The sequence below is a fragment of the Mastomys coucha genome, unplaced genomic scaffold (assembly GCF_008632895.1).
Source record: "Mastomys coucha isolate ucsf_1 unplaced genomic scaffold, UCSF_Mcou_1 pScaffold12, whole genome shotgun sequence".
Lineage (NCBI taxonomy): Eukaryota > Metazoa > Chordata > Mammalia > Rodentia > Muridae > Mastomys > Mastomys coucha.
In genome coordinates this window covers 78,026,747-78,052,158 of record NW_022196894.1, presented here as the reverse complement: position 1 = coordinate 78,052,158, position 25,412 = coordinate 78,026,747, and the positions used below count along the sequence as shown (strand labels likewise).

The 25,412-nt window shown below is 34.7% G+C and overlaps 2 long non-coding RNA genes across 3 annotated transcripts; one reads left to right on the top strand and one right to left on the bottom strand.

The window, feature by feature from the left end:
* Window positions 1-250: 250 nt before the first annotated feature.
* Window positions 251-18,617, bottom strand: LOC116086520. Of its 2 annotated transcripts, XR_004116976.1 has the most exons (5): window positions 18,531-18,617; window positions 16,949-17,057; window positions 11,889-11,922; window positions 6,899-7,005; window positions 251-410 (listed from the first exon to the last, which is right to left on the bottom strand). It is a non-coding gene; the product is annotated as an uncharacterized LOC116086520 (long non-coding RNA). The 2 variants fall into 2 exon arrangements; XR_004116977.1 differs by lacking the exon at window positions 6,899-7,005.
* An 88-nt stretch (window positions 18,618-18,705) lies between these two features.
* LOC116086517 lies at window positions 18,706-24,946 on the top strand. The gene is made up of 4 exons (XR_004116974.1): window positions 18,706-18,833; window positions 22,779-22,888; window positions 23,182-23,317; window positions 24,795-24,946. It is a non-coding gene; the product is annotated as an uncharacterized LOC116086517 (long non-coding RNA).
* Window positions 24,947-25,412: the final 466 nt, after the last annotated feature.

Sequence of the window (25,412 nt, the reverse complement as noted above, 5' to 3'; positions counted from 1 at the left end):
TGAGGAATGCTATGCAGCTCTGACATTCCAAAGGAGTACTGATGATCTTCATACAGCTCACTATTCTGGAAAAGCATGGCAGGAGCAAAACTGTCACTGGAAAATAGGTTAATCAATATTTAAGGAATATAAAAATTCAGTTAGTGATAGTAGAGAACTTCAGAAGACAAACGTATCTAATGTGACAGGTGTTATATGTTTAAGATGTTGAGACATGTTAGAAAAGATGGCACTCACATTTAATCCAGGCTGGCTTAAATTTAAGTGGCAGCACTTTCTTCTCCATATCCAGAGAGTTAGAATCAGAAGCATGCTTTCTCCTCTCTAAGACAATGAAATTTGTGTTGGCATAAAGATCTTCATAGTCTTATAGAGTTGGCCATGAAATGTGGTAGCAAAGAAATGGACACCTGCAAACCAAGGAGAAAGGTGTCAGCAACTACCAAATGCGATGGCATTCAAGCATCCAGGGCTGTGGGAAAAAATAATGTCTGTGATATTTTGTTATGACAGCCTGGTTATTTGCATAATAAGAAGAGCATGTTTGAGGCTGGAATGATGAATGTATTGGAAAGAGAGAATTAATGGCCACAGGATTTTATTTTTTTAAGTAACAGATATCAAATAAATTTAAATTCAGAAGACACATACATACCTTGTGCAGGAGACACCAGGATCTGAGCAGCAGAATAGACCAAAGGAAACATTGGGAATTTAGGCTTACTTCTAAATCAGTGTCTGGATTCTATATTAGACTTACATCATAAAAATGTAGATGAGTCATCTGAATACACTACATTGGGCAATACAGAGCAAAGAAGTGGACATAATGAATTCTCTAAGTTCATAAATGTGTCTATGCCTGTCATAACCTTACCCTTATAGACAAAAATAACAAGTTGTATACCCAACTAAAAAGTGGATCAAGTATTTTAATGTTGTTATTGTTGTTGTTGTTGTTTTCACAGTATTTACTATATAGTCCCTGATTTGTTTGTGAATCTTTATTTTAACCAGGTTAGTCTATAAATCACAGAGATCTATCTTTCTCTTCCACTTGAGTACTGGGATTAAAGGCATGATCTATCACACCCAGACTGATATTCTCTTGTCTTCCAAATAGGAAGCATGGGTTTTTGTAATAGTAGACAAAAGCAAGAAAGCATTGTTTAATGTGCCAGAAAATAAGCATATAAGATGCTAGTAAGTATGAGGTCCCATTGGTGACATAGGGCTTTCAGAATTTGCTAAGGAGCCTTCTTCCTGCAAGGAACCATTCCTCTCATCTGAATCGTTACAAGCATTTTCAGCTTGACTTCCTTTGGAGTTAGCTCTTCCTTTGAACATATCTGTTCACAATGTAGTACTGCTTTCATTAACCCTATAGAAGAACATGGAGAGTATCAGAGGGTAATTTCTGGTGTCCATCTTTCAAGCAAGAAATTAACATCTGAGGAGCTGAGAAAACCTTGAGTAAAAATGTGAAGAAAAGATGAAAATATATATGTAAGTAACTACATGGACTTGACAGGCTATATGTAGGAATAAACAAGTACACAGAGATACATATATACATAGAGTAACAGTTAGTGAAAAAGAGAACATGGAATTTAAGGAGATCAGAAAGACTTATATGAGAGGGTTTGAGAGAAGGACAAAAAAATTTAATTTATGTTATAATCTCAAAACCAAAATACAACGCATTTAAGAAAAGAGAATAATGTGCTGGGATGCAAAGCCTCAGACCTATGGAAGATACAAAGATTTCCAGATTTGGGTCAGGCTTGGAGGGATGACAAAGTCTTCCTTTGGTTTGAGCGTGGATGTTAGTTAAGTATGTAAAATCTAGCAATAATAGCTTTCTCTTCCTGGATGCTTATAGCCTGAGACTGATTGCCTATGGAGACCTCTTACCAGTCTAGCTTACTCTGCTTGCTGCACTATACCTAATAAATATGCTAAAGCTCCAAGTCATGGTAGTTGATGTCATTCTGTCAAAGTGTGCAAGAAAGATTTTCAGGGAGGCCATAATCCAGTGGCCAGCTTCACGGTGAAAAATACCCTAGAATTCCTTCAGGAATACGAAGGCAGAACTTCAGTAGTTGCAAGTTCATGCTGTTCTACTGGCTTATGTTTCCAGTCACAGCATGGTCAGTTTAGGAAAACAAAATAGGGGAGATGGTTAACTCCTATATTTCCATTTTTTCTGTTATTGTTATTATTATTATTATTATTATTATTATTATTATTATTATTATTATTAGCTACAGTGAGCTCTTTGAAGTTTAAATAATATAATCCTTCAGCACTAATGTTAGGTTTGATTGCTGTTTAGTGAAGTAAAATAATATCTCTCTATGGAACAAAGATGTTTACTTTACAACATTATAGAAGAATTACTTTTGGTAGACTTAAAACTTTTCCTTCAGCTTACTCAATTCCTTTGTAAGTTTTTCTTGTCTTTGGCTTGCCATGTGGGCAATGACAGATATATTCCTGTTCATTTAAGAAAATACTAGTAGTGATGTATTATTTTTAAGTATACAGCTAATATGTTTGGAGTTATTTAAAATTTATATTGAGAAAAATGTATTTTCACTATTGCTGTAGATGAGCATCTACATAAGACTGTTAAATTGATTGTTGTTTTGTATCAAACAACTTTTATAATACTTTTGTTGTTATAATATTTTATAAACTTTAAGGAATATGACAAAAAAGATATTGTAGGTATTGAAGGGGGGTCTATGGGAGGATCGGTGGTATAAAAGGGGAACAAGAATGTGATTCAATTCTATTTAATTAAAATGTGTTTTAAAATGTTAATAAATTCAGAAAAACTGAAATCATGTAACTTTTCTCATCATAATGCAATAAAAGTTAAAAAAAAAAAGAAAAGAAAAGCTCAAGGAAATGCTTTTATTTGGATGATGGAACTGTGGCTAGAAATTATGACATGTGAACCTTATTTCAGAATATCATATCATCTACACTCATCCATGTAAGAAATATCTTCCTAAAATTATAATCTATGAAACTAAACAGTATTTGGCAGTTTTGAGACCTTTATGTAAGTCTGATTAGCAAAAAAAAGAAAAGGGAAAAATGTTAGTACTTATTCTTTAGTTATACTGTGTATCTATTTACTCTGAGATAAAACTATCCATTTTGGAGATAAAATATAGGATGATGTAAAGGAGAGTAATATCATGTATCCTGCTGGGAAGCTCATCATCCTCAAAAAAAAAAAAAAAAAAAAAAAAAAAAAAGCAACCCAAAGGCTTCAGAAAATTTCTGGAATTGATCAGGTTCATTTGTCTCCTTTGTCACCAGGCATATACAAGCTGTAAGAATAGCTGAGATACACTCTCAGAGAAGCCAAGATGTTAGATAAGAGACAGAGACAAACTAAGCTGCCTCAAAGATGGAGAGACCATCTGAGATGCCTGGAAAATGATCATACCACTTGACACACCTGGTAAAAACAGTCTTGAACCTGCCCTGCTGTCTTCAGGTGGTTCAGTGATTGCCAAATTTCCAGTATTTGTGACCTGTTATTCATCCTGGGTTGGGCATTGGTGATATAACTCTTCAAGTCATTTCTGATTCAGTAAGTAATTCAATAAAGCTCATTGGTTCACCAAATTATAGTATGGAATCTTGGTCTGTCATTGGGTCCCCATATGATGAGGATTTTTATGTTTCCAAAGGAGTAGTGTCACATAACAATTTATCAGTATCTTAAACAGAAAATTAAGTCAACCTTGTTTAAAGTAACTTAAAAGCATTTTAAATTATTTTTCACCAATATTATATACAAGTCACTAAATTCCTGTTTTGCAGGGATAAAGCATTATCTCCAGCTCTTAGGGAACTGCAATGCAAGAAACTTGAATGAAAACATTAATGCATAATGCTATGAAGATGGCAAGGAGTCTTCCTAATGACATACTGACCTGCTGTCAGGGCATGTGGCATCCTCCTCTCTGAAGACAGATTGCCTTCCTCATCTCTGGCTCCACATGTTCAAAGTTGATATTTTGATTCCCTAGCTTAGTTATGAACATAACATTGCATATACTACGTAACTGAGGTAGGGATACCCTCAAAAGATCACTCTCCCACCGAGAACCACCTCTCCAGACTGGTGACTCTTGGTCCAACCATGAGGCAATGAACCTTCAAACTATAATCTGTGAATGTAAGGCCACTTGCCCTTTGCCAATGCTTAGCATCCTCTTAGGAAGTCTTCAGGGCCCTACTCTACCCAGGAAGAGGTTCAGCATTTTTCTGATGCTCTCTTAATTTTTATATCATCACTTATGGAAATAAAATTAAACTCAATGGAAACATTGCCCAACAAATAATTTTATTAGGGAAGTTACTATCACTTCATTATTTTCACTTTCTCTTTGTCTATCCTTCTAGTATATTTCTGTCAAGACATTGTGCTCTTCAATCTGTTAATTCTGACAATGGTTGTTGCAATCATATTTCTAAAATACAGTATTGCCCGATTGATTTTGGTGGCTTCAGTGTAAACTTGTTCACTAGGCCTTTGAAGAACTACTCTCAGATGGTCTTTTGGTAGCTCATATAACACAAATACACCCCTTATATTTTCACAGCACAATGCACGCTTTAGCCTCATATTCTTTTAACACCTCTGTGCCCTTATCAGCACAAATTATTCTTTCCTCTGATTATTTTATTGCTCTTCCAAAACTCTGAAAGTATCTTCAGGAAGTATTTCTATATAAAAAAGCAACATGATTTCACTTAATAAAAGTTTTATAGTTATTTCCTAGATTTTACAATTATTTAAATTACTGCATATGAAATTATATAAAATCTGAATAAATATTTGGATAATAAGTATATTGATTCTTACTAAACAGCCTTATATATTGGCCATGAGCACATGCTAATTTACAATAGCATTGTGTGACATAAGACCCTTAAATATCAATGAAGGAAGCACCAACTACAGTTTCAACATTTCAAAAAATATCATGCTTTTACTATTCAGACAGAATTTAATAATAAACACAAGGCATCATAGATATGGAAAATACAGGAAGCTATATTAATGATGATATTTATATTTAATTTATACCCATTTACAAAGTACCCTTAAAACTCATGTAAAATTTCCATAAAAATAAAATTGTATCTCAAATTATTTTCCTTAATTTAGGTTGGAGTAATGCTCACTCTTTTGTTCACTTTTGTTATTTATTCAAAATAAAGCCACTAAAGTGTTCAGAAGATAATTATTGATAGAAAGTATCCTAGAAAAAGTAGATCACTAATAATTTCTCTTATGTTCATAAAACTATGTTATTTGCCTTTTGGGCATAATTTTAGATTCCTGTCTATATTCTATTTGATGGGCTAGAAATAAATGTGTAAATTGTGTTGCAGATAACAGCTCCCTCTACCCCCAAGCAGAGCAATTTCTTTCTTTCAGTGAGAGAATGAAATTTTTCAATCATACACTAAGTTTCAGGGCCATTTGTATAATGTTTTATACAATTGTTTTTCATAAGATATGTTTCAAAGATCAAGGCACATGAAGACTAAAATACAAGAATCTGCAAATTTTTTTCATTACTACATCTAGAAAAATCTCTGCAAGAGCAAGCACAGAGCTTCAGAAAGACTAGGAAATCTTTCCCCAACTAAATGTGTTGACCCATTATATGAACTAAGCAGGAGAAAATGCATATAATTTTTTAAAATTTATTTTTAGTAGATATTTTCTTTATTTACATGTAAATTTCTCCTTTCCCAGTTTCCCCTCCAAAAGACAAAGAAACAAACAAAAACAACAAAAACAAACCCATATTGCCTCCCCCCTCCCCATGCCTGCCACCCCACCCTCTCCTACTTATTGGTCCTGGCATTCCCCTACACTGGGGGACAGAACCTTCACAGGGCCGAGGTCCTCTCCACAAGCCAGCCTAAATATAGCTATCTCCTGAGAGGCTCTGACAGTACCTGACTAATACAGATGTAGAGGCTCACAGCCATCCATTGAACTGAGTACAGGGTCCCCAGTGAAGGAGTTAGAGAAAGGACCAATGGAGCTGAGGGGTTTGCAGCCCCTTAGGACGAATAACAATATGAACTAACTAGTACCCTCGGAGCTCCCAGGGTCTCAACCACCAACCAAGGACTGCACATGGAGAGGGTCTGATTGTTCTGGCAGCATGTATAGGAAATGCATATTCTTAAGTCTTTAGCTGCCTCAAAGTTTGTCTAAATAATGGCTACAGATACTTTCAAATGTTGTACATGACATTTAAAACTTATTTATTTCCTATCAATTGATGTAAACTTTGTTAAGAAAAAAATCTTTTCCATTATAAACTTTCAGAAGGATTCATAACACTCAGCTAATTGTCTACTGCCCTATCATCCTGATTCTCTGATCTCAGAAGCTAAATAGGTACAGGTCTGATTAGTGATTGAATAGAAGATTTTTTTTTTAATTTTCTTCTATTTCAGTGCAAAAGCATTTTCAAATTCTGTGATATTTAATATATTTCTGCATATAAAAAGAAAATTAAATTTCTTTTGTTTTTCACAATTGCTTTCTTTCATTTTAAAAATAATGGTTTTTAATTTTACATATTTACTATGACAGAGCTACCAAGCAGCTTATTTCCCCTCTACAGATGCATCTACAATAGATACTTAAGGTAACAACACTTTTAGAAAGAATGGTGTCATAACCCTGATTTCATAAAACTCTGAGACTTATGAATAAATCAGCATCTATACAGGTTATCTCCAAATTAATATTCTGGCTCTAGAAAAGAAGACATTTTTATGATAGCTGGCATTCCAAAAACTACAATTAAATAAATATTACATGTTGTTATTTGGAACTGACCTGAGATCTTGAACTCTCTGCATCTTTGAAAAGATCAACACAATGTGAATATCTGTTGCTCACTGAGTTGATGATAGGAGTTCACCATTACTTCTCTGTTTCACAACCTTGGACATCAGACAAGGTTCAGTTCTAGTGAGCAGTAGTGAGTATGGTCTGATTTCTTGCAGTAGGACAAATTTCCAATGATATTCTTAGTTTTGACACTATTTTGCCACTTGATACAATTTTACTGTGAATTCTTTTAAAAGTAAACTTTCTTCTTTTTAAGTTCCACCTAAAATGTATTCCACCAATAAGTCTCTTATACATATCACCAATCATATTACTTTACTAATTTTAATCATATCTCTCCATACACTAAAACTTGGTTTAAAGTATCTACCAGTAAACAGTATAGAATAAATGAATATGTGTGTATCTGATATTAAAAATACTATGATATCAAAATACAAGTACGCATGGCTTGCCAGGCTGATCATCATTATAGATTTTAGACATCACAGCTAGGCAGAATGAGATTTACTTTTCTTTTCCAGTTCTATTGATATCAGCTTTCAGAACCACAAAAATTAGCTGATAGGGAAGATCCTTCCAGATAAATAACAAATTGTTTTTATTCACTGTATACCATATTCACATTCTATGAATCAAAAATGTCACCTTTCAATAATCTTACTGAAAGATCTATAGTGCAACCAAGAGTTTTTGCAATAGCCTGTAATATTGTGGGGTGAGTGTTCTACGGAACTTCACTGGTAACATCTCTGTAATGATTTGAATAAGAATGTTCCACATAGGCTTGTGATTTGAACTCTAGTTCCCCAGACAGTGGCACTATTTGTGGAGATTTCAGAGGTAGAGTGGAGTTGTAGCCTTGTTGAAGGAAGTGTGGCAGTTTGAAGAGTTCTTTAGTAATTTTTGTCTATGCATGGGAGCCCTCAGCTATGGCTCTTTTGCCATGACTGCCTGCCTTCTGTCGTGCTCTTAGACATCATGGTTGTGGAGTCTACTATCATCTGGAACCATGAAGCCTAAACTGAATGCTTTATTTTATAAGTTGTATTGATCATGGTGTTTCTTAAGAGCAGTAGAAAAGTAATGACGAAAATACTTCACTGGAGCTGACTTAGGTAACTTCGAAACTTTTACCATTTCCAATTCTACTCTCACTGATTCATGTTTGTGGTAGATAACATGAAATTTTAGCTTGCTCCTCCAGTTGTCATGGCTGCCTACGGCCATATCTCCTGAATACGATAGCAAGAGACTCTTAGATGCAATGTCTGCCTACTGCCCATGGCCATATCTCCCAAATATGATGGTGATAGACTCTTAACCCTGTGCAATCAAAGCCACAAATAAACCCTTCTTTTTATAAGTTGCCTCAGCTATGGTGTTTATCATACCCAGAGCAAAGCACTGCAAAATCCAAAAGAGGTGGTAACCCATCCCAACCCTGGGCTGTTTATTCAAAAGTATGTAGGTGTCTAATGGAGGCTTTCTGGCCTTATTATTTGGTAACTTCCTTTAAACTCATTTTATATGTGTTTATGTAAATATTTTAGGAAGCTTCTATAGTATTATGATTCTCTATGGTATTTTGAAAGGTCTTTGCTGTTAGTAATTTCTCTATTATCTTTCCTTCATCTATCTTGCCTTTCCATCTTTTATGCCAATTTAACATACCCTGTTCCACTATTCCCTTTAATTTAATGTTTCATACCACTGGATTCTATCTCTCCTCCTTGAATATTATAAATATTTGACATATTCAATTTTATACAACATCTCAATTTAAATACAACTGCTCAGTATCTTCTAAAATGTGAACTAAACAAAAAATATAAATGTCCACATTTTGCTCTTAAGCACTGTGTTTTCTACTTCTAATTGGGGATTGACGGTTTGACTAAGTTTTCTTTTCCTTTACTTCTGATGATTTACTGTTTCCAGATACAATTTGAATAGGCTTAATGGGATAATAATGTATGATGGAAATATTCATTTTGTGATCCATTAGATAGCAATAAAGAATATTTGGCATACTTTCAACATGTCTATCTATCTTCTTTTTCCTTCCTTGCTTCCTGCATTCTTTCATTCCTTACTTCCCTTTCATTCCTTTCTTTCTTCCTTCCTTTCTTTCTTTCTTTCTTTCTTTCTTTCTTTCTTTCTTTCTTTCTTTCTTCCTTTCATGCATACATATGAAGTGTTTTTGTGTATGTGCTCATAGAGTTCCTGTAGAGGTTGAAAAAGCACTTGTGAAAGTCAGTTTTCTCCTTTGAAAATGTATGTCCTGGGGACTGAATTCAAGGTCTTCATAGAAATTACCTTTACCCATTGACTTACAATGTTTATCAGAAAGGTACATTTTATGAAAGTATTAAGCTTTTTTATTATACTAATCATATGCCTCTATGAAATATGGCAATGTTAAAGGAAAAATAGCATTTTGTCTGAGAATTTTCTTTACTTAATTGCACCTACTGGAAAAAAAAAACTATACCTAAAGTGCTTAACCAGTTAATCTTTAAAACATCCTGAGATGTATGTTTAGTATTAACTTGTGCATTAAGCAGATTGCTGTCATCCATTTAAGGATTACATCAATGATGAAGTTAGGATCTCTCAGCTGAAGCCTCTAAAAGCTGGCTGAAAATTGGAGTCACTTGAGGCAATGCTAAAACATCTGTTCGCCTACAATTCGCTTGAAGGGCTTACAGCTTTAATTATCTGAGGGGTTTCTCCCTGACATAAACTCACATAAAATAAATATAAATATAAATACCTCAGAAGAACAAAATCATAGCTCATTTACTAATTGGTATCTTTCTAATATTATATGAAACTTTGCCTTGATAATGCAAAGCATTGAATAGTCTTACATAGGATATTTTATATTGCATCACTACTAAAGACAGTAATAGAATTTACCTTCTCAAATGTACGGGTTGACTTAGTCACTGTTAAGATATGATGAATTATAATAAAGTTTCAGGAAATTTAAAACAATGAAATAATATGAAACATGTTCTTTAATTGTGAGATTAAGAAGATTTATAGTGAAGAAAATACAGTTCCTAAGAACAAAATAATATACATCTAACCAACTCAATTTCATAAAATAATATCAGGAATGGAATTAGAAAATGATTTAACTTAGTTATATCAAAAGGTAAGAGAACAATATTTATGGGATGAAGTTTCAGCAATATTTTAAGAAAAACCTCTAGCATTACATACATATATTATGAAGAATCAGAAAAAAAATTATTTTTTCTGTCTCATAAAACATAACTAAAGGAAGATAAAATTGATAATAAAGATAAGGAAGTAATAGATGAAATAAATAACTTATAAAACAAGAACTTAAAAAGGCAATGATTAGAATATGAAGATTATTTCATAAATGTTGATAAAAGTTAATCACATATTAAAATATGAAAGTAAAATAGAACAAACATAAAAGAGCAATAGCTGGACCCATACGTAATTAAAAACCTTTCAAACAACTTTTCCTGATAGTGTAATCTGTTTGAAATAAATATATTTATCCAAAAATATAGTTTTCCAAAGTTAGGACATTACATACATATTATCTCAGTAGTGATACATCTGTCAAATAAATTTGTTATCTTGCAAAAGTATCTACAAGAAACTTCAGGGACAGATGGCTATTAATCTGAATTCTTTCAGTTATTTTCGAATCATCCCAATTTTACATAAATTTCTTGAAATGCAGAGAAGAGGGAAAAATTTCAAAGTACCTTCTTCTGTCTAGGTAACTAAATCATATTCAAAAACAATCAAAATTAAACTAAAGCTAATATTCAATGTTTTTGAAAATGCTGAAATAAAGTTTCCTTCTAAAGATGAACATGGACTATTGCAATGACTCTCAGGAAACACACAAAGAGCACATGTATTATTAGAAAAGAGAGAACACACACACTCACATATACACACACATAGTTGATTTAACAGACTAATGAGAAAGTCTAAAGCATTTCATCATTTATTTTTATAGATTCAGTTATTTAGAAATATCAATAGATACAAGATGAATTTTAAACAAATAAATAGCCTTCTATTTATCTGAGAATGTAACACTTCATCAGGAAATTCAAGAAAATCTACTGCTTTTGTAATAGGACTCTCATTTATACTGATATAACAAATAGTCTTTTGACTTTATGATAGTGTATAAATTATGGGCATTCTGCTGAAATTGTGCTTCATTAAATTTACTGACAATCTACAGTAAACTGGGTTTCTAAACTCTGGCACTTGGTGGTAGTGTAAATGTGTTTATTTAACTTGATCTGTAATGTACTTATCTATATGTTACTCACTGTGACACAGAATATCTGGAATAAAATATATACAGATGAGTGAAACAAGTGTTCATAAATATTTCATATTAAAATCTACATATTAGAAGCTTTATTTGAAGAAATTAATGAGCAAAACAAAACCATGAAAGAGATTATGAATTCCTGAATGTACACAAAGTCTTCAGGAATTATAATCTTCAAATGAAGAACAAATGTAGGGAATTTAAAGCAGATGTATCCTATTACAAAGCACAAAAATATGCACAACATTTGTAACTCTATATAAAAATATAAAGAATACCAGAGCCTGACATTTGTACCTAATGTGTGTAGTGTTACTTTATAAAGTAGAAAAATAATAGTGTAGAATGTTATTGTTGACACAGGATATCAACTAGAGATTGGCTAACAGAAACCTATATTTGACTGAATTATCAAAGAAGAGAGTTGTGGTACTCTATGGCATTATAGTTGCTGGAAGTGAAGCATGGATTGTTTAGAGGTCTTTGGTATCTCATATGGAAGTCAACCTGTGAGAGTCAACAGAGAAGCAAGAGGGGAATCCAGATGCCTTTTAAATCTAAGGGTAAGAAAATTTCAGGTGCTAGAAGAAAAGTAGTTATTGGAACAAACAAATGTGAATTTATACATACCATTAGATAAATGAAATACAGATGTACTTCAGACCTACACATAAAGAAAAGTAATAGGTTAACAGTAAATATAAAAAAAAGTGTTGGGTCTCAGAAATAGCTATATAAGTTTTAAAGAGGATTTAAATTTTCTTTTAAAAGCCAAAGTATACATATACATATATATATATATAAAGAGAGACAGAGACAGAGAGACAGAAAGACAGAGACAGAGAGACAGAGTATATGAAAACATTTCAAGCTGTACCCTATGAAAGATGAACTTTATTCAAAAAATATTACAGGACCATGACATCTAACATTGAAGTAGCATATCTGGAGAGGGCGTTCTGTGGAGGCTGCTGAGATCCAGCAGCTGGGCAGTGAGTCCAGACTGGCAGCTTTTAAGCATAGCTACTACAATATAGTTTATGTGTTTGATGTATGACACAAATTATATCTAATGGCCGTTGATGCTACCAGTTGATCTTCCATCACCAACTGTATTAAATTCTGATGCATCCCTCCCATCCCTCCTTCCAAAGACTCACATATATCCCTTCCTTCTCTCCTTGAAGACATGGCCTGAGGTTTTCTAATTGTATTGCATGTGCATATATGTGTGTATATACACATATACACACATATATAAATACAACCTTCTCAGTTTAAACAATGTTACTTGTATATATTATAATCTCAAAACTAAAATTTAAGAAAAAAAGAAAAGGTGACTCAAACCAATTTAAAAAAAATCAATATGATGCTTAACCTTTCCAGTCCAGGGAGACTACTGGTTGTCAACCTTCTTAATACTGAGAATCTTTAGTACAGTTCCTCATGTAGTGACCTCAACCATAAAATTGTATTTGTAGCTACTTCATAATTATAACGATGCTACTTTAATGAATCTTAATATACATACTACATATGTAGGATATCTGATATGTGATCTCCAAAGGAATCGAGAACCACAGGTTGAGAACTCCTAATGTAGACTTCATATGCAAAGGACTCAATCCCACAAGACTTCCTCCATGTCAAAGAGCAAAGCCCAGTTGAGTTCACAAACAGTCCATACTTCAACTCCATCAACTACAATGTTGTTCATTTCCATAAACCACTTGTCACACTTGGTAATTCACTCAATTTAAGAATATTGATCCCTCCAGGTGGTGGTGGCTCACGCCTTTAATCCCAGCACTTGGGAGGCAGAGGCAGGCGTATTTCTGAGTTTGAGGCCAGCCTGGTCTACAGAATGAGTTCCAGGACAGCCAGGGCTACACAGAGAAACCCTGTCTCGAAAAAGAAGAAACAAAAAACAAAAGAACAAAAAACAAACAAAAAAAAAGAATATTGATCCCTTTAACAATAATTATGTTTTATGTAGTATTGGAAAGATAACCACACATGGGAGATAGTACAAATTAGAAGGTGGCAGTTTCTGTGATCTCCTGGTTCATGACACATAACCCACACACCCATGTATGCTGCAACTTGAGTAAACTCAAATTCTTATTAATTATTTATATTCTTATTATTCATTATGCATTTATGTAACTCAAATTTTTTAATCATGTGTTTACTAATTTTTGTGAGATTCAGTATTCATTAGCATTATAGAGACCTTACCAAGCATCACATCCTTTTGCAAAAATGAAAGTGGTATATACTGTCACTGTTTATGAGTAAAAAGAAACGCTTCTGTCATTTGAAGAATTGATAGATTGTTAAAGCATCCTGTGAGAAAAAGATGACAATGGAAAGTTCATTTTCAGTCATAACATAGTATCCCACAAAGAAAACATTCCCTGGGTAGGAAAGTTCTCAGAATCCTCCTTGAGACTGGCATTTAATACATGCTTCCTATAGCTTATCAGTTTCTGTCCTTCCTCCATTACATCTTATTCTACAAAATTTGCTTCATATATTTTTGACTGATTAAATGCTCACCATATCTGCATCACAAGAACTTAATCTTGTTTGACCAAGTGTTTCCCATATATTTAAAATGAGGATGATTTTCTGTATGCATGTGTAATGCCTATAAAGTATTTTTGCTCATGGAATCTAAAGTTCAATAGAATACTCTTTTAGAAAACAACCATTTTCGTTTATAAATTTGTTTCCAATGTATGGGAAATCCTTTTCCAGGAAAGATGCTTTATTCTAGTATTTTATGTAAAACTTACAAGAAGCAATAACAAAAGTCAAATACTTCTTATATTTTCTCCAAGAGAGTAACAAATTCATCTATTTCAGTTTCAATTTTATTGCATCCATTGCAACTAACACTGCAAAGTGGACACATCTTTACATAATGAGCATATTTTAGAACATACTTATGGCCTGTACTCGCATTTATTTCCATGTCTTTATTTTGGGGGATATGTTTCCCAAAATTCAGAATGTTTCACTCAAACAAGACTGACCAATCTTCTGTGTAGCTTTGCGGTGTTAAATATGTTATAACTTGATCATTATGTGATCAGTACAGTTTGGTAGGAGAGACTCACCAAACATAATGGTGCATTTTACAGGAAACATTCTTTCCTCAAGCACTGCCAACACAGACCACTTCCATTTTCTCAAAACAGGACACCAAAATTCAATCTGTGTAAATCACAGCGTTTGCTGCTCTGACCACAGCTGTCAACTTATCTAGGCTGAGGCCTATGCCAAATAAAGTAAATTATCTTATTTATTTACATTCCAGTCATTCCCCCCACCATCGGTCCCTCCTCTAACAGCTCCTCATCTCATTCCTCCTCCCTCTTGCCTCCAGGAGGGTGCTTCTTGACTCAATCAGGTCTACTCATTCCCTGGGGCCTCAAATCTCTCTATTAGTTAGGTTTCCATTGCTGTAAAGAGACACCATGACCAAGGCAACTCTTATAAAGGATAAAATTAAATTGGGATTGGCTTGCTGGTTCTGAGGTTCAGTCCATTATCATCATGGCAGGAAGCATGGCAGCATGCAGGCAGGCATGCTACTGGAGGAGCTGAGAGCTCTACATCTTGTTCTAAAGACAAACAGAAGACTGATTTCCAGGCAGCTAGGAGGAGAGTTTGAAAGCACATCCCCTCAGTAACACAGTTCCTACAATAAGGCCACACTCACTCCAGCAAGGCCACACCCCCTAATACTGCCACTCCCTGGGCCAAACATATTCAAACTACCATAATACTAATTTTAAAAATTCCCCAAATAAATCTCAACATTGTGTTCCATGCTCGGTGCAGCAGAGTAGAAAAATTCATGCATGAAATTAGCTTTTTCTCCAGTTTTCTGTATTTAATTCCCAACATCAACTCTCTACCTTCTACTAGCTACAGTTCCCTGCCTCCTATGTAGGTACAGAAATGTCATGAAGCATTTTGATATTTGACATAGAGTTTCCATTGCTGTGAAGTCATACATTACCTAGGCAACTTATATAAAGGACAACACTTAAACCACAATACTGCTTGGAATCTGGAGTATGCTTGTGTGTTGTCACTTTCTTTGTTCATCTCAAATTAATTGTGACAAAAGAACAACAATATGGAGAATCTTCCAGATTGTGAGATGAAATGACCCGATTCTATGTGAGTGATATACACCTACAGGTCATTGTCAGGTTTCTTAGCCACATTCAGTGGTCATCAGTCCCACATTCTGCAAATTATTGTTTTCTTTATTGTTACAAATATGAAATTCTATTCATTCTCTCTTATGCTAGCTGATCTTCCACTCAGTATGTTTCTTTGACTCTAGGCTGTCAAGTTCTTTATCTCGTGCTAATTTTCATCAGGAACAGATAACATTGCAGTCTGGCTTTTGTACTAAGCACCACTGCTATGATAATGCTCTATGGCTTACTTATCTATGTTTTTTAAGCTATGAACCCTTTTCCCCCCACGTCAAATTTATATGTGAAACGTTTCACCCTTTATCACTCATGTCCTTTCTTTCCAATAAATTTAAGATTTGAATCTGAACATAACTGTCCTCTGTGAGACTCCACTAGCAGCTGACTGAGACACCTGCAGATACTCACTAGCTAGCATTGGAAGGAGTTCTGGGATCCCTGTGGAAGAGTTAGGGGAAGAGTTGAAGGAGCTCAAGAGGATGGCAACCCCATAGGAATACCAACAGTATCAACTAACTTGGTCCCCTGGGAGTTCCCAGAGACTAAGCCATCAACAAAAGAGCATACACAGGCTGGTCTGAGGCCCATGGCATATATGTAGCAGATGGCTACCTTGTCTGGCTTTAGTGTGACAGAATGTGCACAATCCTGTAGATACTTTATGCCTGAGGGTGTAGGGATGCCGGGGGAGGAGTGCACCTTCTCAGAGGCTAAGGGAAAGAGGAATGGGGAGAACAATCTCTGTGAGGGGCCATCGAGGGGGACAGCATTTGGGATATAAATAAATAAACTAATTAGTAATGAAAAATGAGAAGAAAAATTAAAATACTATTAAAAAATCTAAAAAATTAAAAAAGATTTGAATCTGGTTGTTTCCAGATTGTGCCATATACAGGGGAGAATAGCTATATGAAACTGTTATTTATGGAGAGAAAGAGATAGAGATAGAGATAGAGATAAGAGAGAGAAAGAGAGAGAGAGAAAGAGAGAGAGAGAAAGAGAGAGAGAGAGAAAATCAAGTTAAAACTAGGTTTCTGTAGATTATATTTATGCTTAAAAGAATAGAAAACAAAGGAATATATTTTCAGATTCTTCACAGATTACAACCACCTCCAAGTTGACTTGGTTATGACTAGTATAATTTATGCAGTTTAATTATCCTATGAGAATATTTCTTATATGATATTAAATCCACAGTCATAACTAATGTGTTGGGCGTGTACTTAGTATCTGCTTGGTTGAGCATAGCACCTCCAATTGTACATACATCAAATTAAAAATATGATATGATCTCTGCATTTATACAGTATATTCTGATTAACTCAACCACCAACATAAATAAGCTGAAATGTAGGAAGATTTTTTCTCTATTCTTCCTTTATATGATTCCTCACTAATCAGGGCTTTATCAGATCTTGACAATTTAACCAGAACACTATCCCAACTTACCTTTCTGCCTCTCTAGAACAATGATTTTCTGTACTTGGAACATCAAACCATCCTCTTGAGTAAGGATTTTTCATCAAATCTTCTCTCAGGAAATCTATTCTCCGCACAACTCAGAACAGATTTTTCATGTTAAAATATATTCTGATAGTGTCACCAGCCTTAGTAGGATATTCTTCAACTTCCTGCTACCTATTTTCAACATTTCAAATACTCTATCTCTGAGTCATGGCTCTTAAACATAGATCTAAACTAGAACACCTTTCTCCAGCTCTCTCTGTGGTGCCCATCTTTCTTCTGTCAGGACCTCTAACATGCTTATAGTTAAATGCTACAATTAAGATGCAAAAGTCACAACTCATCGGCATTTTACATTGCTAATTAGTCTCTAACTTTGTACCTATTTTTCTAAGATTTCCTGAATACTGTTCACTAAACTCTGTTATCAAGAATGTCAGATATATCTGAATTCATGCACCCTATAATTTTGTTGCCTATTATATGCCCATCTACAATGGTTTCTCAATAAAAAATTGGTGAATTCATAAGCAACTTCATGTTGCTATTTTAAAAAGTTTTCCCTTTCATGTTTCTAAATTTTTGCTCTATCAATATAATGCCTGGATTTTTAGGACTCCAGATGTAGGCATAAATGTAACTTTCCATTTCTCATGATATAAATATAACAGAGGGAGCAGCATTTTTAAAATTATAACTTTTTTAAAAGTATACACTTTTTAAAAATTAAAATGTGTAACTTTCCATTTCTCATGATTTAAATAAATAGACAGAGGGGGCAGCATTTTTAAAAATCAGAATTGACTTTCCAGTGAAATAAGTTTGATTTTAGAATGAGAAAATTTTTGCTTGCATAATTTCTGGAACCCAGAAAAACACTAAAATATGATCTTGATAATTCTTGTTAACTGTCTGGAAATGATATATGTATTTGCATTGTTTTTGGCGTTTCCCCCCCCCACATAAATCTCAACTTGGGCATGTGGGATCATTTGGCATTTAAAAACTGCTTTTCATGGAAATCTGTCCATCTAAGCTTGATCTTGGAACTTAAGGTAGAAGAAGAAAATTTAATCTTGAAAGTTATCCACTATCAACATTCATACTAGAGCATAATCTCTGTGTCTATGTGTCTCTGTGTGTCTCTGTCTGTCTCTCTCTCTCTACCTCTCTCATGCATAAACACTAAAATATACTTTGAAAAATAAGAAATACCTTATTTTCAAACTTTGGAATGGAATGTATGGTACTTAATGTCATTAGTTAAAATCAAAATCTCAAGAACCATTATGACAAATCAATGCCAAATTATAACTATTGCGTTTTACTCTTTCCTTTTTCCTGATGAATTCTCAGAAGTCTAACTTCATGTCGATGCTCTTTTTATTCAGTCTCACTGACCATTTGTTCCTTTCTTTGCCTGTCAACCTCACTATCAAGTCATACTCTCAATTTTTTCTTAGTACTGACTTCATACCCCGTATACAGAATGGACTAATGTAGGCTCTAGTCTCTGAAGGAGATTCAGATGTCAATATGTACTTTTATACAGAAATATACTATTTACTTGAAGGTTATTTTCTTCACTTTCAGTTTCCCTTAGTCATCTGCCCTTCTCATGTCTCCATAATCTCCATTGATGGATTCAAAGGCCAAGAGCATCCTACTGTGACATCACAATGGCTGAGTCACTCACCACATCATAATGTAATGCATGATGTCATAGCCTCACAGAAGCTTCATTGTGGAGCTTTAACCTATCTTGAAAGGGAAAATTACTATCTCCTAATTTTTATTAGTTACAACTTAAAACTATTTTTGTTATGGTTATAGAGTTGTATGGAGTCTTAAGAAGTCTTTTCTGAGCCAGGTGGGTGGCACATGCCTTTAATCCCAGCCCTTGGGAGGCAGAGGCAGGTGGATTTCTGAGTTCGAGGCCAGCCTGGTCTACAGAGTGAGTTCCAGGACAGCCAGGGCTATACAGAGAAACCCTGTCTCGAAAAAACAAAAACAAAAAAAAGGAAGTCTTTTCTGTAAATTTAAATTGATCATGGCTTTTTAAATCATGTATGCATAGTATATACCTGAGTTTTTTATATTTAGAAAAGAAACTTTCTCTTTCCAGCTCTCCCATTCTCCCCCTCCCTTCTTCCTGTGTTATGTGGATCTGTGTTATATGAGGTACATATACTGTGTGTGTGTGTGTGTGTGTGTGTGTGTGTGTGTGTGTGTGTGTGTGTGTGGTGAATGCATACATGCCTGCCTGGGCAAGTGAGTGAGTTATTAAAAGACAATACATCCACATCTACCATAAACCTCTGCTTCATCATATTTTAATAAGAATCATTCTTGAGCCTCCTATGATAACTTAATGGTAGGCTAACCCACCACATTTTCCTTAAAATCCGCTGTAGCAACAATAGCACTAAACTTACAAATCTGTTTATTAGGATTTGTTTAATACATAATCTCACTTCCTTTTTAGTATCTACTTGGGTTTGTCACCCTTTACAAGAAGTGGGTGACATCTAATTTTGTTACTGAAATGCTACTTACCCAGCTTTACAAGCTTTCTCCCTCCATCATATATTTCTTAGTAATTTTTCATACACTATTTTTCTATTTCTCATAGCTAAAAACTTCTCATTGCTTTATCCAATTCTAGAAACTGATCTCAATTTCTTTCCCTGGTACAAAAACCCATTGTCACAGATCTTGTCTCTTTCATAATAGTTCTAAATAAATTCTGCCTTATAATGATGCTATGTCACTGAAATTTTGTTTCTATTTAACAGAAGTTTAAGTATTGCTGTAGGAGAAGAATATCAGAAATTTGGCTGTTCAACTGGAATGAACAATTAGAATCTATAGAACTTTCCTTGAATTTTACCACAAATATTTAAGGTCAGGAAGCACCATGAGGATGATAAATTAGTTTTTTTTCCCCAACCTTTAGTATGAACACTGTTGTTTCATAATTTTGGTTTTGAAACATGGAGCATATTACAATAATGAAACTGATTTAGTTGTTCCAAGTGCACTACATTCAAAAGTGAAGGAACTTCAACAGAATGAAAAGATTTACATGAAGTCCTATATATATGGAAGTTTTGAGTCTATGGAAACATGCACTATACTGAATCCAAGATGACTATTTGAAACAGGATGAGGCATGCTACGTAAGTTACTTTCATCCTCATTATAATAATACCAGACGATAACAAGTTAGGGAAGGGAAAGTTTATTTTCCTCAAGTAGTAGTATACGTCTTTATCCTAGCTCTTAGGTGATGGAGACAAGAAGATGAAGAGATCAAGGTTTGCTTCATCTACACACTAAGCTGGAAAAGATCAAACTATTTTATAAGAATTCCTTCTCAAAACAAAACCACAAACAGAAAAATTAAAAAATATTCTGTAAGTGATATTAAAATATCTTAGCATCATCTGATTTGGATTATTAATCCTATTGGATTAATATCATTTCATGATATATAAGGCATTAGTTGGAGGAGTAAAGAGGCAACATTTAAAATGTTTTCCATAGGAGTAAAACTCTTGGGCTGAAAGTACATTAGTTCAGAAAACAGTCACAAAGTAATATGCTGCTATATATATTTTCCCTTTTCATATCATGTAATTTCCTGTAAAATTGCCTTTTCTGTAAATACTTAAGCATTTAGCAGTTAAAACTTCTACTTAAGGATTTATTTAAAGCCAGATATGCCATTTGTTTTCCTCTGTCTCCAAAGGCCTCTCTTGCCCCTGAAATATTGCTTAGTGATATCTAAAGTAGCTTGGGGGCTCTCGTTTAACCCAAGCAGGACTCTCTTGGGAGATTAAGCAAGAGAAGCAGAACAAGGAAGGTCACTCAGCTATTATAGGAGTCTTACTAAAACCCATACTAAAAAAGCAAAATAAATTTCCCTGGGGTCTGGACACATAGCCTCAACTTCATGGTAAATTACTAATGGTGGTTTAAAGTCAGGCAATTTAGCTTCCAACATAACACAGTCAGCAGAGGTGAAGCTACCTTAATATTTGGCAGGGTTTGTTGAAATATAGATGTTACCACTCACATTGATTTTGGCCATACTACAATAAAATTGTCTAGAGATGAATCTATGGGCAAGTAGACTTCCTCATTTCTTTCTCTGTTAGGTCAGAGAGGAATGACTTTGCAAGCCTTGATACCTGTTATAGTAGTAAGGATGCAGGTGTCTCCTCACTAATGGATTTAGGATAAAATCATAACCTGCCATTACCTTAGAAATATGCTCTAAAGCCTTACCATTGGCTCCATTTGGATTCTTAACAATTAGGAGGAAACCTTATACTCTGAGAGAGAATGTATGAAAACTCCCCAGTTACAGCAGAAGAGTACAGTGGTTGCTGGACCATATTCTGTAGGATTCACATGGTTCATGCTCCATTGAGGTAGACAATGTGGTAATCTTGGGGAAGAAATGAGATAGAAAATTCTACAAATTTGGTTCTTATATATATATAGTTTGAGAAAATTATTATAAGGCCATTTGTTTTACTTTTCTTCTTTTCAAACAGGGCTAAGAAATACTAAACATCATGGTAGTGATTTATAGAGATAACTTGACTAGAACACAAAAAATGAGTGTTTTATAGACATATTCTATTTAACATGTACTGTATGCATGTACAAATATATATACATGCATATGTATATATATTCATGAATATATATCCACAATGATATTACCAACAAATAATTCAAGGTAAATATATATCAACCCCCCCTCTCCCCATATATATATGTATATACATACATATATATATACATACATATATATATAATTTATCTGATTATCTGTCCTCTCAGAGGCTCTGAGTTTGATAGCAATATTTCTATAAATCACTTAACAAATGTCAGTGAAAAAAGTTTACTCCTTTAAGACCATCCTGATATACATTTTCAATTTAAAAAATATTTAAAATGGTTAGTTGTATTTAAATTTTAAATGGATTTTTTAAAATACCAATAAATTATAGAATACTAGTAAAAAGGAAATAAAATACTTTTGCAATGAATCCCACTAATTGAGATAATTTCCATGCTTATAATTAGTCAAGTTATAAATCATAAGAAGATCAATGACATATTAAAAATTATTCTGGGCATGCTGATATATGTGTTTAATGCAATCATTTAAGACATAGGACAGACTGAGACTGGTGAGTTCAACATTAGCCTGATAGATAGATAGGTAGATAGATAGATAGATAGATAGATAGATAGATAGATACCTGTCTCAATCTTAAAAATGTCTATTTTATTTCTCCTTCTAAGTAAGAGTCAAGCTTCAAGTATCCTCCCTTGGACTTGCCTTGCTATTTGGTTTGTTTTGATCTGTAGACTGTATCAGGCTCCTCTATATGTTATGGTATGTTATGGCTAATATAAACTTATAATTTAGTATGTAGAATGCAGTCCTTTCAGTTATGAGTTACCTCACATAGGATGATATTTTCTAGTTCCATCCATTTGCATGTAAAATTCATGATGCCCTTGTTTTCAATAGCTGAGAAGGGGGACTGTGATCTGAATTTAAAGTGATAAAATAAATGAATTAATGAATTAAGGGAAAAATTAGAGCTTAAAGACCCTAAGATAAGGGCTAGTGAGATGGCTCAGCCAGTAAGAGCACCGACTGCTCTTCTGAGGGTCATAAGTTCAAATCCTAGAAACCACATGGTGGCTCACAACCACCCATAATGAAATCTGATGACCTCTTCTGGTGGTCTGAAGACCCTAAGATGACAAGTATTTCTCCTCTTTCCAGGAAAGGTCGCCATTTTGGCTAGTTTTACATTAACTTGCACAGAAAAGAGTCATCAGAGAAAAGGAACTCCCAATTGCAAAAAAAAAAATGTTTCCATAAGATCACTATTGGTAAGCCTGTTAGTTATTTTCTTAATTAGTGATTAATATGGAGGACTTAGACAATTATGGGTTGTGTCATCCCTGGGCTGGTCGTCCTGGGTTCTATAAGAAAGTAGGCTGAGTAAACCATGGGGAGCAGGCCAGTAATACGCAGCACCCTCCATGGCCTCTGTCTTTGCTAGTGCCTTCAGGTTCCTTCCCAAGGTGAATTCCTGTCCTTGTTGCATTTGATAATAAACTGTTATATAAAACTGTGAACATTTTCCTCCTTATGTTGCTTTTGGTCATGTGTTTTATCACAGCAATTGTAACCCTAACTATGACAAGCAGCATTAGAAAAATGATTCTGCACACTGACTATTATTTTGAGTGAATAGGATGGGGCATGATGTACTTAATAGAGCTGAATCCAGTGGTTCATTGCCTAGGAAGTCCAGAGTGAGTACCTGTGGTCATTTTTTTTTAATATAATTCATTTTACTATAATGATTGAAAGGTGGTATCTAAAGCAAATCAAGCTTTAACAAAAAACTTTTAATTGGTTATTTTATTTATTTACATTTCAAATGTTGTCACCCTTCCCAGTTTTTCCTCTGCAACCCCCCATCCCATCCCCTTCTCACTGCCCCTCCCCCACCCATCCACTCCTGCATCACTGCCCTAGTATCTACCTACATCAAGTTTACAGGACCAAGGAGCTCCCCTCCCATTGATGTCAGATAAGGCTATCCTCTGCTACATATATATCTGGAGCCATGGGTCTCTCCATGTGTACTCTATGGTTGGTGGTTTATTCCTTGGGAACTCTGGGAGTTCTGGTTGGTTGATATTTTTGTTGTTACTATGGAGTTGCAATCCTCTTCAGCTCCTTCAGTCCTTCCCCTAACTCTTCCACTGGGTTCTCAGGACTCAGTCTGATGGTTGGTTGTGAGCATCTGCATCTGTATTGATCAGGCACTGGCAGAGCATCTCAGGGGACAGCTTTACCAGACTCCTGTCAGCAAGCAGCAAACCAAGTTTTTCTATAGTTTTCTTAAAACATTTTTGATTGTGTTCTGTGAATGTGTGTGTGTGTGTGTGTGTGTGTGTGTGTGTGTGTTACTGCTCACTTTGTGGGGTTATCTTTTGACATTTCCAAGATTTCTGGGGGTAGAACTAAAATTGTCTGGGTTGTGTAGATAAGCTCATTGTCCACAGAGCCATCTTACTATCCACAAAGCAATAGAATAACTCATTATAGGTTATCCATAATTCTTTCGTTTTTAATTAGTAATAAGAATGACTGAAGATAACCATTCAAAGATAAGATTCTATCCTATGGAGAAATGAACTATGATGAAGGTTAAAACTTTTGTATCATGTGTATTTCTTGAGAACATAGAAGCAATAACCCTCTGATCAATAAATGGAGAGCTTAGGAAGAATTTTCATTTTGGATACAATAAAGAAGTAACCATAAAACAGTGTCAGAGAAAAAAAAACAATCATGATATAATTAAAATGAACAGTAGAAAGGATGTGCAGGTTTTATTCTGGCCAAGTTCTACGACTGATGGAATTATATTGCAGATGACGTTAGCAGGGCTCATAATAAAAGAGGACATAAGGAAATTTAGTTGAGTGGAATGAATCATATGGAATAGTTTGGAATTATTGGCTTCAGAAATTATATTAGTAATAATTCATATAGTCTTTGTTCTTACAGCTAGCTGCTAGAGGAAAATGAATAACCTTTTCCTTGACTTGTTTTTAGATAGGATTATGATAGAACAATGGAGGGCCATGGAGCTGAATATTTGAACTTGTTTGATTTGAGATATGGTTGCTAGTTTTCTAAAACCTTGATGATAATTCTTTTTTTTTTCTTTTTAAAATTCATTTTTTGTCCACCTTTCAAATGTTATCCTTCTTCCAGGTCTCTTCTCCATGAACTCCACCACCTCCTCGCTCTTTCATTTGCCTCGTAGAGGGTCCTCCCCAACTCATCCACTACTGCTTCACCCCTCTAGCATCCCTCTTTTATGAGGCACCAAACCTCCACAGGACTAAGGCCTCCCCTCCCAGTAATGTCAGGTGAGTCCATCCTCTGCTTACATAGGCAACAGGAGCCATAGACTAGCCCCTGTATACTCGGTTGGTACTTTAGTCCCAGGAGTTCTGAAGGGTCTAGTTAATTGATACTGTTGCTCTTCCTGTGAAGTTCCCTTCAGCTCCTTCAGATCTTCCCTTAACTCTTCCTCTGGGGTCCCTGGCTTAGTCACCTGCTGGCAGAACTACTCACAGGACAACCATACCAGGCTACTGTCTACAAGTACATTTTAGCATCAGCAATAGTGAAAGGGTTCAGCATCTATGAATGTAATGGTGTGATAGGTGGGGCAGTTCTGGATGGCCTTTTCTTCAGCCTCTGCTCCATTTTTGTCCCTGTATTTCCTTTAGACAGGGACAATCCTGGGTTACAAATTTTTAGAAGGAAGTGTGGTCCCATCCTTCCACTGGGGACCATGTATATCTACTAGAGGTGGTTTCTTCC